We start from the raw sequence: 12,016 nt of genomic DNA, 5'->3' as shown, positions 1-12,016 counted from the left end.
ATCCTTGCAAGCATATGACAACTTCTCCTATAAAACAAAAACTATTAGAGAAAGCAACTGTCTTGAAGAAAGAATTAACTCTGGTTCAGTCTGTAAAAAGCTCCCAAGACTACACTGCAGACCCTTCATAGGCTCTGTGTTGATGAGATGAAAAAATACCTTGAAGTAGAAGTGCACTTAGCTGAAAAGGGGAACCAAACCAATCAATGGGACTTTCCCCTTAAATGATTGCTCCATGACATCCTGCATCTAGCATACCCCTCTGGGAAGCTGGGATCTCGCATAACAGAAAAAGGCTACTGAATGCATAGTTGGGTATATAATGCCTGTGACTTGACTGCTCGAGATGAAAGCAATGAAACATAGACCATCTCTTACAGCAGAAAAAGGACAGAGGGAAAATTTAAGCTGTTCTCTAAGAGACTAGAGATCATGGTAGCATTTTCTGAGATGCCTACCTGCTTGAGGACAGAATGCACAACGGAGTAACTGATGCAGGTTTATAATTATTATGAATTGGAGAACTTCCAGAATATAAAGAGCAGGTATGGAAAGGATGGACTTCAGCTGAACCAAAAAGGAAGCTGAATTGTCGGCACTTAAGTATACCAGGGGAGAGAAGAGTGACATAAGGGGAACACAGACTGGTAGAGAAGAGCCAAGTTTGGAATGACACATCTTTCAGGGCAGAGGGCAATAAAACATCTTCAAGAAAAGAGAAGACAGAAAACCTAATAACATTCAGGCATTAAATAGTGAAGAGCAATCTCACCAACTAAAGTTCAGTTTAAATACCAATTAAAACATCTGAGCTGACCAAGATCAAAAATCAGTGTGTTTCTACTCAGACACCAAAAAGATAAAGAAATAAAATGGAATGCTTGGCTCTAATTGACAATATTAACTGAACAGGCATGTCTGGCACAACTGAAAGAAGGTAGTCAGCAGGAGACTTGTAATACCCAGGAATGAGTTATATTAAAATAGACCGCAAGATGCACCTGTGAAGAATTGTTAATGAATGTTCAAGAAAGTCTTGAGACTAATGACATTAATTGAATGAACATGCACCACAGAATTTCTACAGGTTGAAACTGAGTGGCTAAACAAGGAAGAATATAGTTTGAGGACTACTCTATCATTATGTTAGTCATCTGACTAACATAACAGTGATTGAATTTGTAAAAAACGGTCATTGAGATGCAAGAGCACAAAACACACATTAATGGGACAATCCTCTTAGTGAATATAGTCTCATATCAGGGAGGACTGTGATGCCTAAATTTTTAGATATCTTTAGTGACCATTTCTAACCCTGAATGCACAGGACTCCTCCTGGCTGAAATACAAACTGTGATCATAATGCCCTAAAATTAAACAAAACCAACCCTTTACTATTACGTACCAAACATAAGAAGTCCAAAGGACTATAGAAAAATGAAGATTTTTTTAAAGAAAATTAAAAGGAGAAGCTAAAAGGGTGAAACACTGGCATCAGAGGAGTAAATGTTTAAAGACTCAAGCTCAGAGTAAATGTATACCAGTTCTCACAAAATCTTTAATCATATTTTAAAGAGTCAGAAAAGTTAAGTGGCAAAATAGAAGGTTATTTGAATTAATAACATACCTTTATAACATGGATGTTTGTTCACGTGCTGAAAACATTAAAGAATGTGCTCTGTTAAGTTGTATCTAAAGCTACAAATGCAGCCCAACAAGATTTTGAGAAACAACTTGCAAGAGATACAAAATTCAGTAAAACTTTCTTTCAAATACATCTTAGGCAAGAAACCTGCTATAAAGTCTGTACAGTCATAGGGTAATAAAAGCATAACAGAACCTCTCAGGAAATATACAGCTATTACAGAAGAAAGCCCAGATCTTAGGGTAATTTGCACCCCATGTCCATTATGCAAAAGCTTAAGTAGATCTATCTTTGGAGAAGAGAAATCCAAGGAACTTTATCAAACTGAAGTATCAATGGAAAATATGAGTGAGAAAATACTAAGACATAACCATAACTGGCCGTGCTCATCCAAGACTTCTGAAGAAGTTTACATATATAATTGCAGGCCTACCAACTACCAGATACAAGCCAAAATTCAGGTCAGGCTCAGGGCAAACGTATCCATGAATTTCTATCAGTGGCAGAATATGAGGGAACAGGAGAACATAAGGGAATTACAAGTCTCCTGGTACAATGAATAAGTGTCTATACAGTTTTGGGGGAAGGAAGTATTACAAAGATATCTTTCACTGATGGAAAGGATGACCATGAGAAAGAAGAGTAATCTGGTGAAAACCATGCATTTGGATTAACAGAACTTTTCGCATTATCCATTATAAAAGACTCTTAAAGAAACTAAACGTATGATAAAGAGAAATGCTTTTCCATGGATTATTGACTGATTTAAAAATAAGAAGCAAAGGACATGAATAATCAGTTTTCATAATGCATAGAGATTACTGGTACAATCCCACAGTAGTTTGTGCTGGAACCTTGGTTGTTCATGATAGTCATAAATGAACAGGAAAAGAGTTGAAAGGTAAGATGAAAAAGTTTGTTTATGACATAAAATTTTCTGATATAAAACTAAAACCAATCTACCAAAATCACAATATTGAGAGATTAGTTGATAAGGTGTTAATAAAGTATGTAACACACCTGGAAAATACATGTATAAATGTGAATGATGGGCTCTAAAGTAGATCTTATCCCTGAGGACAGAGAACATACGTAGTTATTTGGAAACATCAAACTAATGGTAGTTAAAAAAGCAAATTAAATGTAAGATTTATTAAAAAGGGTATAAAGAACACAACAAAACCCTTCATTTTGCTACTGTGTCGTAGCATTCTTTCATGATTTGAGCAGCTGCATAAAATCTTAATTTCTGCATTTCATAAAGTAAAGTAAGAAAACCCACTGAAAATTGTGATAAGAATAATCAGATGTTTAGTTTGGCATCTATAGAGGGAGCAATTAAACTGACTAACTTTTCACACTGTAAGAGACAATTTCAGAGATGGGGGGCTACCTTGCATCTCATGGAAGTCTGTAAATACAGGATTGCTGAAATAGGGGAGGGGAAATCGGCAAAAGTATCACTCTGCACCTTTCTTGTTATACTCTTTTCCTTATTAGCTGCTACACACTACCATCGGAGATAAGATTCTGATATAGATTGACCTTGCTGTGATCTAGTGTAATCAGGTTTGATGTTTTTATCATTGCCTTTGTAGCTTATCACTTGAACCAGTTTCAATTTTGGCCACATTTAAACTAAAAAAAGAAACCTTCACAAGCCGCGTAAAACCAGTGCAATTTAAGAACATACAGAGGCAAACAGATCAGGGCAAAATGGCAGACTTAATGGCAAGTAGAAAGTTGGCATTTGAAATCAGAAATGGATATCATCACCAAAACACAAAGTGCAAATGGAAGAAAGAGGTACTGATGGACTCTTGTATGACTAGAAATGGAAGTGAGAACATAAAGCAAACTAGCAAAGAAGCGACTGCAAGAAAAACAGAAGGCCTCAGGGGCCTTAAAGCTAACGCACAGTAAGATGTTTCACCAAGCTAATACGATTAACAAAATCAAAACCAGATGGAGGTTAAGAAAAATGACTTGGAGGCTCTGAGGAATGACCAAGACTGTTCCTTTTGAGATTCTAGCATTCTGCTGCAATCAGGAAGCTGGAAAGAGCAAATGTCAGGCTGAAGGGGACATAGCTGGAGTGGGAAAACAGGAAATCAAGTACATGCTCAGGGAGATAACTAACCAAATGGGAAAGAGACAGAGAACTAATTCACGGTTACTGAAAAGAAGGATATGTAGAGTTAATGGGAACCACAGAAAGAGGAGAACGAAAGGACAGTTTTGAGAAGGAGGAAAGAGGAAATACAAAGTGGACTATAAAGAATGACAGGTGAGTTATGATTGGTCACACTGACAAGTAATCAATTATCTTGAAAGCAATTACTGTGGAATCGCTCGATAGTGCAACGATTCAATTATGCTGTGAAGTAATTATATGATGAATCAAGTACTGTATGAAGTAAATAGGGAGAGAAATAAAGTATTATGAATCAATAACACAGATAATCAGTAATGGAGCAAACCATTTATGTCAATAAGTACATATGCAATGAATCAATTATGGAATTAATCAATTATTGGGGAAGTAAAAATAGTGAGAATGAATTAATGTGTCTAATATGTAAAGCATACAGCTACTAAAAAAAGCATGCTGAAAATATTAGTCTGGTCTTCCCTTTCACACTTTCCTTCTCCAGACATAAGGAACTACATTTAACCCTGTCCTTCCCTTCTTTTTGCTCTTTAGACAGCTTAGTATCTTATATCTATGGTAGACTTTGTTGAGTTCTCAACAATAGCTAGGGAAGCTTAAGAAGTAACCTAACTTTTGCTACCACGTCAGAGATGCCGTCAGGCATATGTACTACTTTTGGAGACCCTTAAAGAAGTGAGGTGCATAAGCCATAAAGTCTGTAGACTGCAGATAGGCTAGAGACAGACATCTCCTAGTATCATGGCATATGCTCCAATGTACAGTAATGTTACTCATTGAAATTAACTTCCTTTCCTTTAGAGTAGGTACCCTGTGTCTCATTTGAGATGCACCATGATATCCAAGACTTGCACATGGGGTTGCAGGTAGGGCACAGAACACATGGGAGACCACTCACTTCACCAGGGGGTGACACCTGGAGGCCAGGTAAGAAACGAGAGGATGTTGAATGGCACAACATGAGAGTGTGCGGGAAACAGAATCATGTCCGAGGTGCCCACTTTTGGGGCAAAAGTCACTATCTCCTCTGCTCCTCTGAACCCTTGACACTGCACTGTCTGTAAAGACTGGATGTCTGGTGATACGAATGGGAGTAGAGACAGCAAAGCACTCCCGCAGGAACCTAAATAAATACATCTTAACTTAGGTATTAGAATCTTCCCAAAGTTGCTAGACAGTTGAACTGGATCTGCTTCAGTATTAGTTAGCAGCCCAGAAATGCCAAAAAGGCTTTTTTTTCTTGCTTCATTTTCCATTAGTCTTTCTTGAAAATGAATGATCAGAACGATACCCGTATGCTAGGTGAGCATTTACCAGCATTCTTTATAATGAACAAGCCTTTCCTTTGGTCTTCTGGATTATATTATCTGATAGGTCAGTAAAAATAATAATCAAAACCATGCAAGCAAACATAGAAGCCTAATGGAAATGAGCATACCGAATACAACATATTCAGCATGAAACACCATCCAAAGAGTTTAATATCCCAGTGTGACTGGATCAACTCCAAACTCTGAAAAATTAGAACATGGAAACATAAATTCAAGAACAAGTTGCTAATAAAGCTAACAAAACCAGGAAAGAGCATATAACTGGAGAGCAGCAAGTGCCATGTGTATATTTAAGAAACTGATAAAAGTGATCTTGGCAATTATGGCCCCATTAATCTTACATTAATAGATGAAAGGCCTTAGAAGAAATTTTGAAGGGAAGCATAATTATACCCATAAAGGTAAATGAAAAATGAGATAAAAGGCAATGTAAGTTTACAAAGTTGTAGAGCTCTGTGCCAAGCTAAACTTATATCTTTCTATTAAATAGTTTTTGTTTCTTTTTTCTTTTAAGATTGGAAAATGAACATTTAACTGGTCTGGAGTTCAGTGGAACTAACACATGGCAATAAAAGCGTACAACTTGTATCACTCTAAACTATAAGATCTTAAAAGCTAAAAAGGAGAAAACAATGAGTTATGCTAGAATAATTTTATTATTAGAGTTCCATAAGGATTGGCTTTGGGATTAATAACTCTTTAACTCTTTGACTTTATAGATATTTAAATTTCTTAATTTGTACTTTCCAAAGTTGAAAGGCATCATCAGTACAGCATAGGATTAAAGAAGAGCTGGATGATCTAGAAATTTGAAACAACAGAAGATGAATTTTTACAGTATTTAGGGGATAGTAGAAGATTCTGCTATAAACTGGTAGCTTACTATGCAGGTACAGCCAGAATTCATGCAGTAATTAGTCACAGAAAGGCAATGAGATCCTACAATTTATCCAATGAGCTATTCCAGTATAGATGAAAATGTCATCATCATCTCATTTTGGTGTCTGGAAGATATTGGAGTGTTAAATATGATGTTTTTATTAGCATCACGTTTAAAGACATATACATGCTGCACAATTTATATGGGAATGTCCTACCTACTTACTTCAGCAGGCTGCTCATATGGCGTAGTTTAATATTCTCAGGTGTAGTTACCTCTGCTACTTCACATATGATAGCAAGATTGGTATATCCGTGTAGCACTGCAGTGGCAGGACCGACAAACCTTTGGAGAGTATCTTGATTTTCTCATAGGCCTATCATGGAAGTTTTTGTCCATGATTCATAGGTAAAATCCTGGCCTCACTATGTTCCACGCTGCCAGAATTTTACTTATAGATTTAGGGCATGGAAATATTATTTATGTGTTGCCTCCTTTTGTGTAACATAAGCAATACAATTTTACCAAATTATTTCTATGCACGCCTAATAACTTTAGATTGAGGCACAACACAAGTATCAGAAAGACAGCCAGTTTCTACGTATTTGAGAACTCGTCATACCTCTAAATAAGCTGCAAAACTGGTTTGTTAACCTCATTATAAAAATACGCACCTTAGTTTTGGCCTCATTTTGTCTACCTTGAATATGTCTAGCCTTAGTCTCTGTGCATTGCGTCCTGTATGCTTGTTAGATTTAAAAACCCTCTGTAACAAGGTAACTTCTTTCCATGTTAGTACTTGCAGACTATGTTCAAGTAACTTTGCAACTGTCTTTTTGACAAAATAATCTGATTTGTTTCCTAGATCTTATATTGCTCTTGAAGCTCTTTCCAAATTAGCAACATTCTTCTCAAAATATGGACATCAGAAATGGACATAGCATCCCAGTAATGCTCTCATAAATGTCATATACAGGTGCAATTTCAACTGACGGTCCTCTGATTGTGTACAGGAATTACATTTGCTCTATTAGCCAGCACATCACACTGGAGCTCATGTTCAGTTGAACAGCATCCTTTATGACCCCTACGTTCTTTGACTGCTTTCCAAATGACCATCCTGTAAAAATGGCACAATCTTTGTTTCATGGACGTATGACCTTGCATTAATTTTTATTTGAGCAGATCCTGGTTAGATTAGCCAATGTTAATGTACCATCCAGATCACCTTGTAGAACTGGTCTACTATAGCTATGTAACTAGTATACCTTCTCCCCTCACTAATGTCAGCGTTTGAAGATTTTATAAACTGATTTTCTCTCTCATCATCACTAAAGCATAATCTAGTGTGCTCCTGAGTGCTACCAATAGCTTTATGGTGGAACTGAAAGCACCTTTAACTCCTCCTAAAATTCCAAAAGGATCATTCATTTATTCAATGGCACACGTATTAATAATTAACTCATTAACATATGAGTCACTGGCCTAAAAAGTCACACAACTGAAGAACAATTCCCACACTGGTAGCAGTATTCTTGCACCAGGAATAGGCAATACTACTAACGGAGGGATTGTGGGTTTAGTTGTGAGTTAAAACGCTGCAGATCCCTAAAGACTATTTCTTCTGGAATCATCTTCCCTTGAAATGAGGATTCTTAGCTTGAGGCTGAATTCCTTACACATACATGAGCATGTAGACTAGTCAGCTCAAGGCTATACCTTTTATTCAAAATCATATCCTTAGACCTTGCAAACTCTATACGTCTGTACTATCTTTGGCACCATTAGCTTAGAATTCAGTCTTTTCTTTTATCCACAGTGTTTGCTGACACAACTTTTTAAAAAGCACTATTTCTAGAAAATTACTTCTTTCTACCTTTTACCACTCAGTTTTTTAAATAAAAAATTCTAATGCTCTTAAAGAGAGATTAAGGATGTCAAAATCACCCTGATCCAATGGTTTGAAGCAAGGGAAATCTTTTTATACTGCTAAAATACCAGAGGCATTGCACAAATGAGCATGAAAATGTTTAATCTAAATTGCTCTTAAATTCTGACTACTTAGCAAACTATTTTCAGTTTATAATGTAAACATTCAGTGACACACCGGTAGAAAAATCTAGGGCAATCTTTCTTTTAACTGTTTTTGGAAAGGTCATTTCTATTTAAGAAAGTAAATGCAATAAATGATGATGAGACTGTGAGAAACTTCAGTACTATCATCTTAGTGACCACCCATCCTGTCAGAATTTTGTTTCTCTTCACTTTGTTTCTCTTTCATTAGCCACATATATATTTAAAGAAAACAATAAACACTTGTTATAGAATCTTTCATAAACATTAGTGGCTTGTGCTTATGAGCAGAGATTTATTCTTGTAATCACTGCCATCTGCAGCAAGATGACCACTGACTATAATAAATACAGGGTTTAAGAGGATTTTAGTTGAACTCCATTAATTTTGTTGCACGAACAGGGACCTGTTGTGTTTAACATTAAACAAACACAAATGTAAGGAACAGTTGCTATCCAGAAGAACCTGCAGTCTAATTATCCATTCATCACCTATTACAAGTCCTTCCCTACAAAGTAACACAGAACTTTTTCCTACCTAGATTTAAATTGCTACTAGCACAGAATTGCTGGATGGGGAATTAAACTATTGATACCTTCAAGCTAATTAATTCTGTATATATGAATTCAGTATATTGAGATGAGCCATAAAAGCTGCAACAGGGAAAGCACTGGAACATAATGGCCACAGCTACATGACTTCAAGTCAGAGAACTCTGAGATTAAAAAGTAGAGGCAACGGCCTCAGGGCAACCTCACACAAAAACTATCAAATCACAGAAAAAAACCCCACCCAAAAACATGGATTAGAAGTGGAAGAAAATGTCCCAGACTGCAGCACTTTTGTTTTGATTTGGAATTGCATCACATGATGATTTTTTTTTCAGTGGGTCACAGGACTTTCCCATGGTACCCTGTTTATTTGCTCACAGCCACTGTTAGGTTAAACATGCAAAAGGAGCAAAGAAATGTCCTGATATTTGGTCTATGCCTAAGTTTGTTGAAAACTGTATCTACAGATAGAGTTTTCTATTTTCTTAAATAAAGTTCCTACTGTTTTACACAAAAGGGAAATTCAAACTTCTTACAGGGGGAAACCTATTTTCTATAGGTTTTTTTACAATATTTCTGAAGCAAGGTTCAAGCATTATTTTTTGATTAAACGTGACTTGTGTTTTGAGTACAAAATTGCAATAGTGACGTTTGGAAAACCAACACTACACATGTAGAATACTGCATCCACTTGCCTATCAGATTATTTCTATATGACACTGAGAACAAAATGAGTAGTTTTATTCAGTCTTGTTACTTGCAGCAGGATCCCTTTTAACGAAATGAGCTACTACTATTTTGTATTTTCATATAGATAAGACACATAAAATGACAGCCCTCTTCATAATAAGCATTTATATGCTTACCTCAAGAGCAATAGATCTAGCTAGCATTAGTGAAAATTTGGCATACAGAGGACCCAAAGATTCTATAGGTTTGGAGCTGTGCTTCCTTGTTCTGTAACGTGATTCCTTTAGAACAAGGATGAAGTGCACTTGAGGGACAGCCTTGAGGAAGCTTATTTGCTGCCAAGAATATTGAAAGACAGAGGATTTAACCTGACTGAACCAATTTTGGAGAATATGCTTTTAACAAAAAAGACGTACTAATTTAAGTCTTACTGTCTACATGTACAAACTGTAGGTCAAAAGAAAATGTAGAATTATCTTTTATCATGTCTGAATGATTAGGATATATATTTTTCTTACTAGATTACATTAATCAGATATACATATATGACAAAATATGTTCAACCAACTAAAAAAACTCACCACAAAAAAGATTGAGAGTCCAAATATATTGTCTCTAACACAAACTGAATCTTTCCAATTAGAAGTGCTGCAATCCTTCTTTGATTTTAATTGCATTACATACATTCTCACTAATGACTTCCATTTCACTAAGGGACACTTTCAAATCAAATCCAGCTATAAATTTAGGTGCTTAAAAATTCAACTTTCATAAAATCATAGATTAATTGAAATGTTTCAGTAAAAATTTGAAACTTTAAAGTATTCCTTTTCTGTTTTTACACTATAATTACTAAAGTTGTTGCTATTTTGTGAAAAGCCAATTCTGTTTTTGCTTTCAAGAAGTGGGCAATAAAAACATAAGCACATATAGAGTAACACAAATATATGGGTCAACAAAGACAGCGTCTCTATTCTTGCTATGTTATATAGGACTTATCAGACTGTCATTATGTAGAACTTCAAGCACCAGGAGAGGCAGACCTTGAATCCACCTTTTTTTCAACCAATAGCCTCTTAATATGCACATTATTCCCCTCATATATCTGTAAAATACGATATATAAAAAACAGTGAACCAGCTCTGGTTTCATTCAGAAAAATAAATGATGAATATATGATGATGGCACCAGATATTTACTTTTAAATGCATGGTGTTAATACCGTAAATTGTAAATTACAATGCAGACTGCAGAGACAGTAAAGAGTACTGTATTTACAAATGCAGAATTTCAGATGTGAATCTGCAGTTGGGCTAAGCCCTATTTTTTCTCTTTTTTGGCTTCTTTTCAGGTGCACTTGGATGCACATGAGTGATATGAAAAAAAAAAAAAAAGGCAAATCATAGTAGTCATTCCTCTGCTAAAACTGCATGATTGAAGTTTTGAGAAAGCAGAAATAAGAATATCAGTATTTTATATACATTTTATTCTGGCTTTCTCAACCATTTTCTCAATCCAATGAAAATCTGAAGCAATTGATTCTTAAAATATAAGTCAATAAGAGAGGACTTTTGTGAGATTACTTATAAAGATTTCTAGCCCACATTCTTGTAATCCAAGGTTATTGCTTGTATCATCATACTGACAGCTTTATCTTAATAAGAAATGTTTTGTGCTAGGAGAATTTATGTTTTTATGCTCAATTACGGTTTTATGTTGGAGGTATTAGGTAGGCAATAAAAAGGGCCTACCTTACATCTATTATTCATTTTTCAAATCCACAGTCATGAAGGTAAGATATCCTTGGAAATGTATTTCTCTTGTCTTTATTAAGCAAACAATTTGTATTAATTCTGCTTATCTCAAACCTTACCATTTTCCTATGGGAAATGGTATGTCATAAAATATATAACCCTTCAAGAATGGTACTTTCCCAAGATGCCTCCAGTCAGGACTGGATTCTCATTATGTGAAGCACTGTATAAACATTAAAGGAAATAGACAGTCTCTGCCATAAAGAGTGCACAATCTAAAGTCAACAGAACATAAACCAGGAAAACTGAAAATCCAGACTCTGTGCATGCCAGCAGATCTCTTTTTGGAAAAAAGCATGATTTTCTTTCTAAGCAAAATAAAGACTATAACATCCAACCATAATATGCTAATTGTAAATTTAAGAAATTATACAAAAATAATAATAAGCATCTGTATCTGAATTTGAAGAAAGTGACTACACATTTTTCTTTCCCCACCCCTGCTGATATAGTACTGTACATGCTACTAATACAGATGAATAACGTGAGACAGTTTGCTGCAGGTTAAAAAAAAAAGGCACAATAATTATGTTCATTACCATGACGGGTTAATTAAGAGTCCAGTAAAAGCTCTAAATGTCCTTTGTGATTTCAATTAAGTTGATACTAAGAAGGATGCCTAAGGAGAAATTTCAATGTTACCTTTTACTTCTGCGCAGCACACTGAAATATTCTAATGCAAAAACTGCATAGCTCCCTATTCTTTATTTCAAGTGACAGTCTCTGCGTTAACTATGCTCTAATATTTTAACTTATTGGGCTAACTTATAGGAATCACAGGAGAAACCCTAGTACTGATCATTAGGTAGGTTGTAATTTTACCATCTTTTGGGTTTTGTCCAAAGTATTCATTAAGAGGAAA

The sequence above is a fragment of the Haliaeetus leucocephalus genome, unplaced genomic scaffold, assembly GCF_000737465.1.
Source record: "Haliaeetus leucocephalus isolate CR32 unplaced genomic scaffold, Haliaeetus_leucocephalus-4.0 Scaffold992, whole genome shotgun sequence".
Classification (NCBI taxonomy): Eukaryota; Metazoa; Chordata; class Aves; order Accipitriformes; family Accipitridae; genus Haliaeetus; species Haliaeetus leucocephalus.
Note: the sequence above shows the minus strand (reverse complement) of the source record.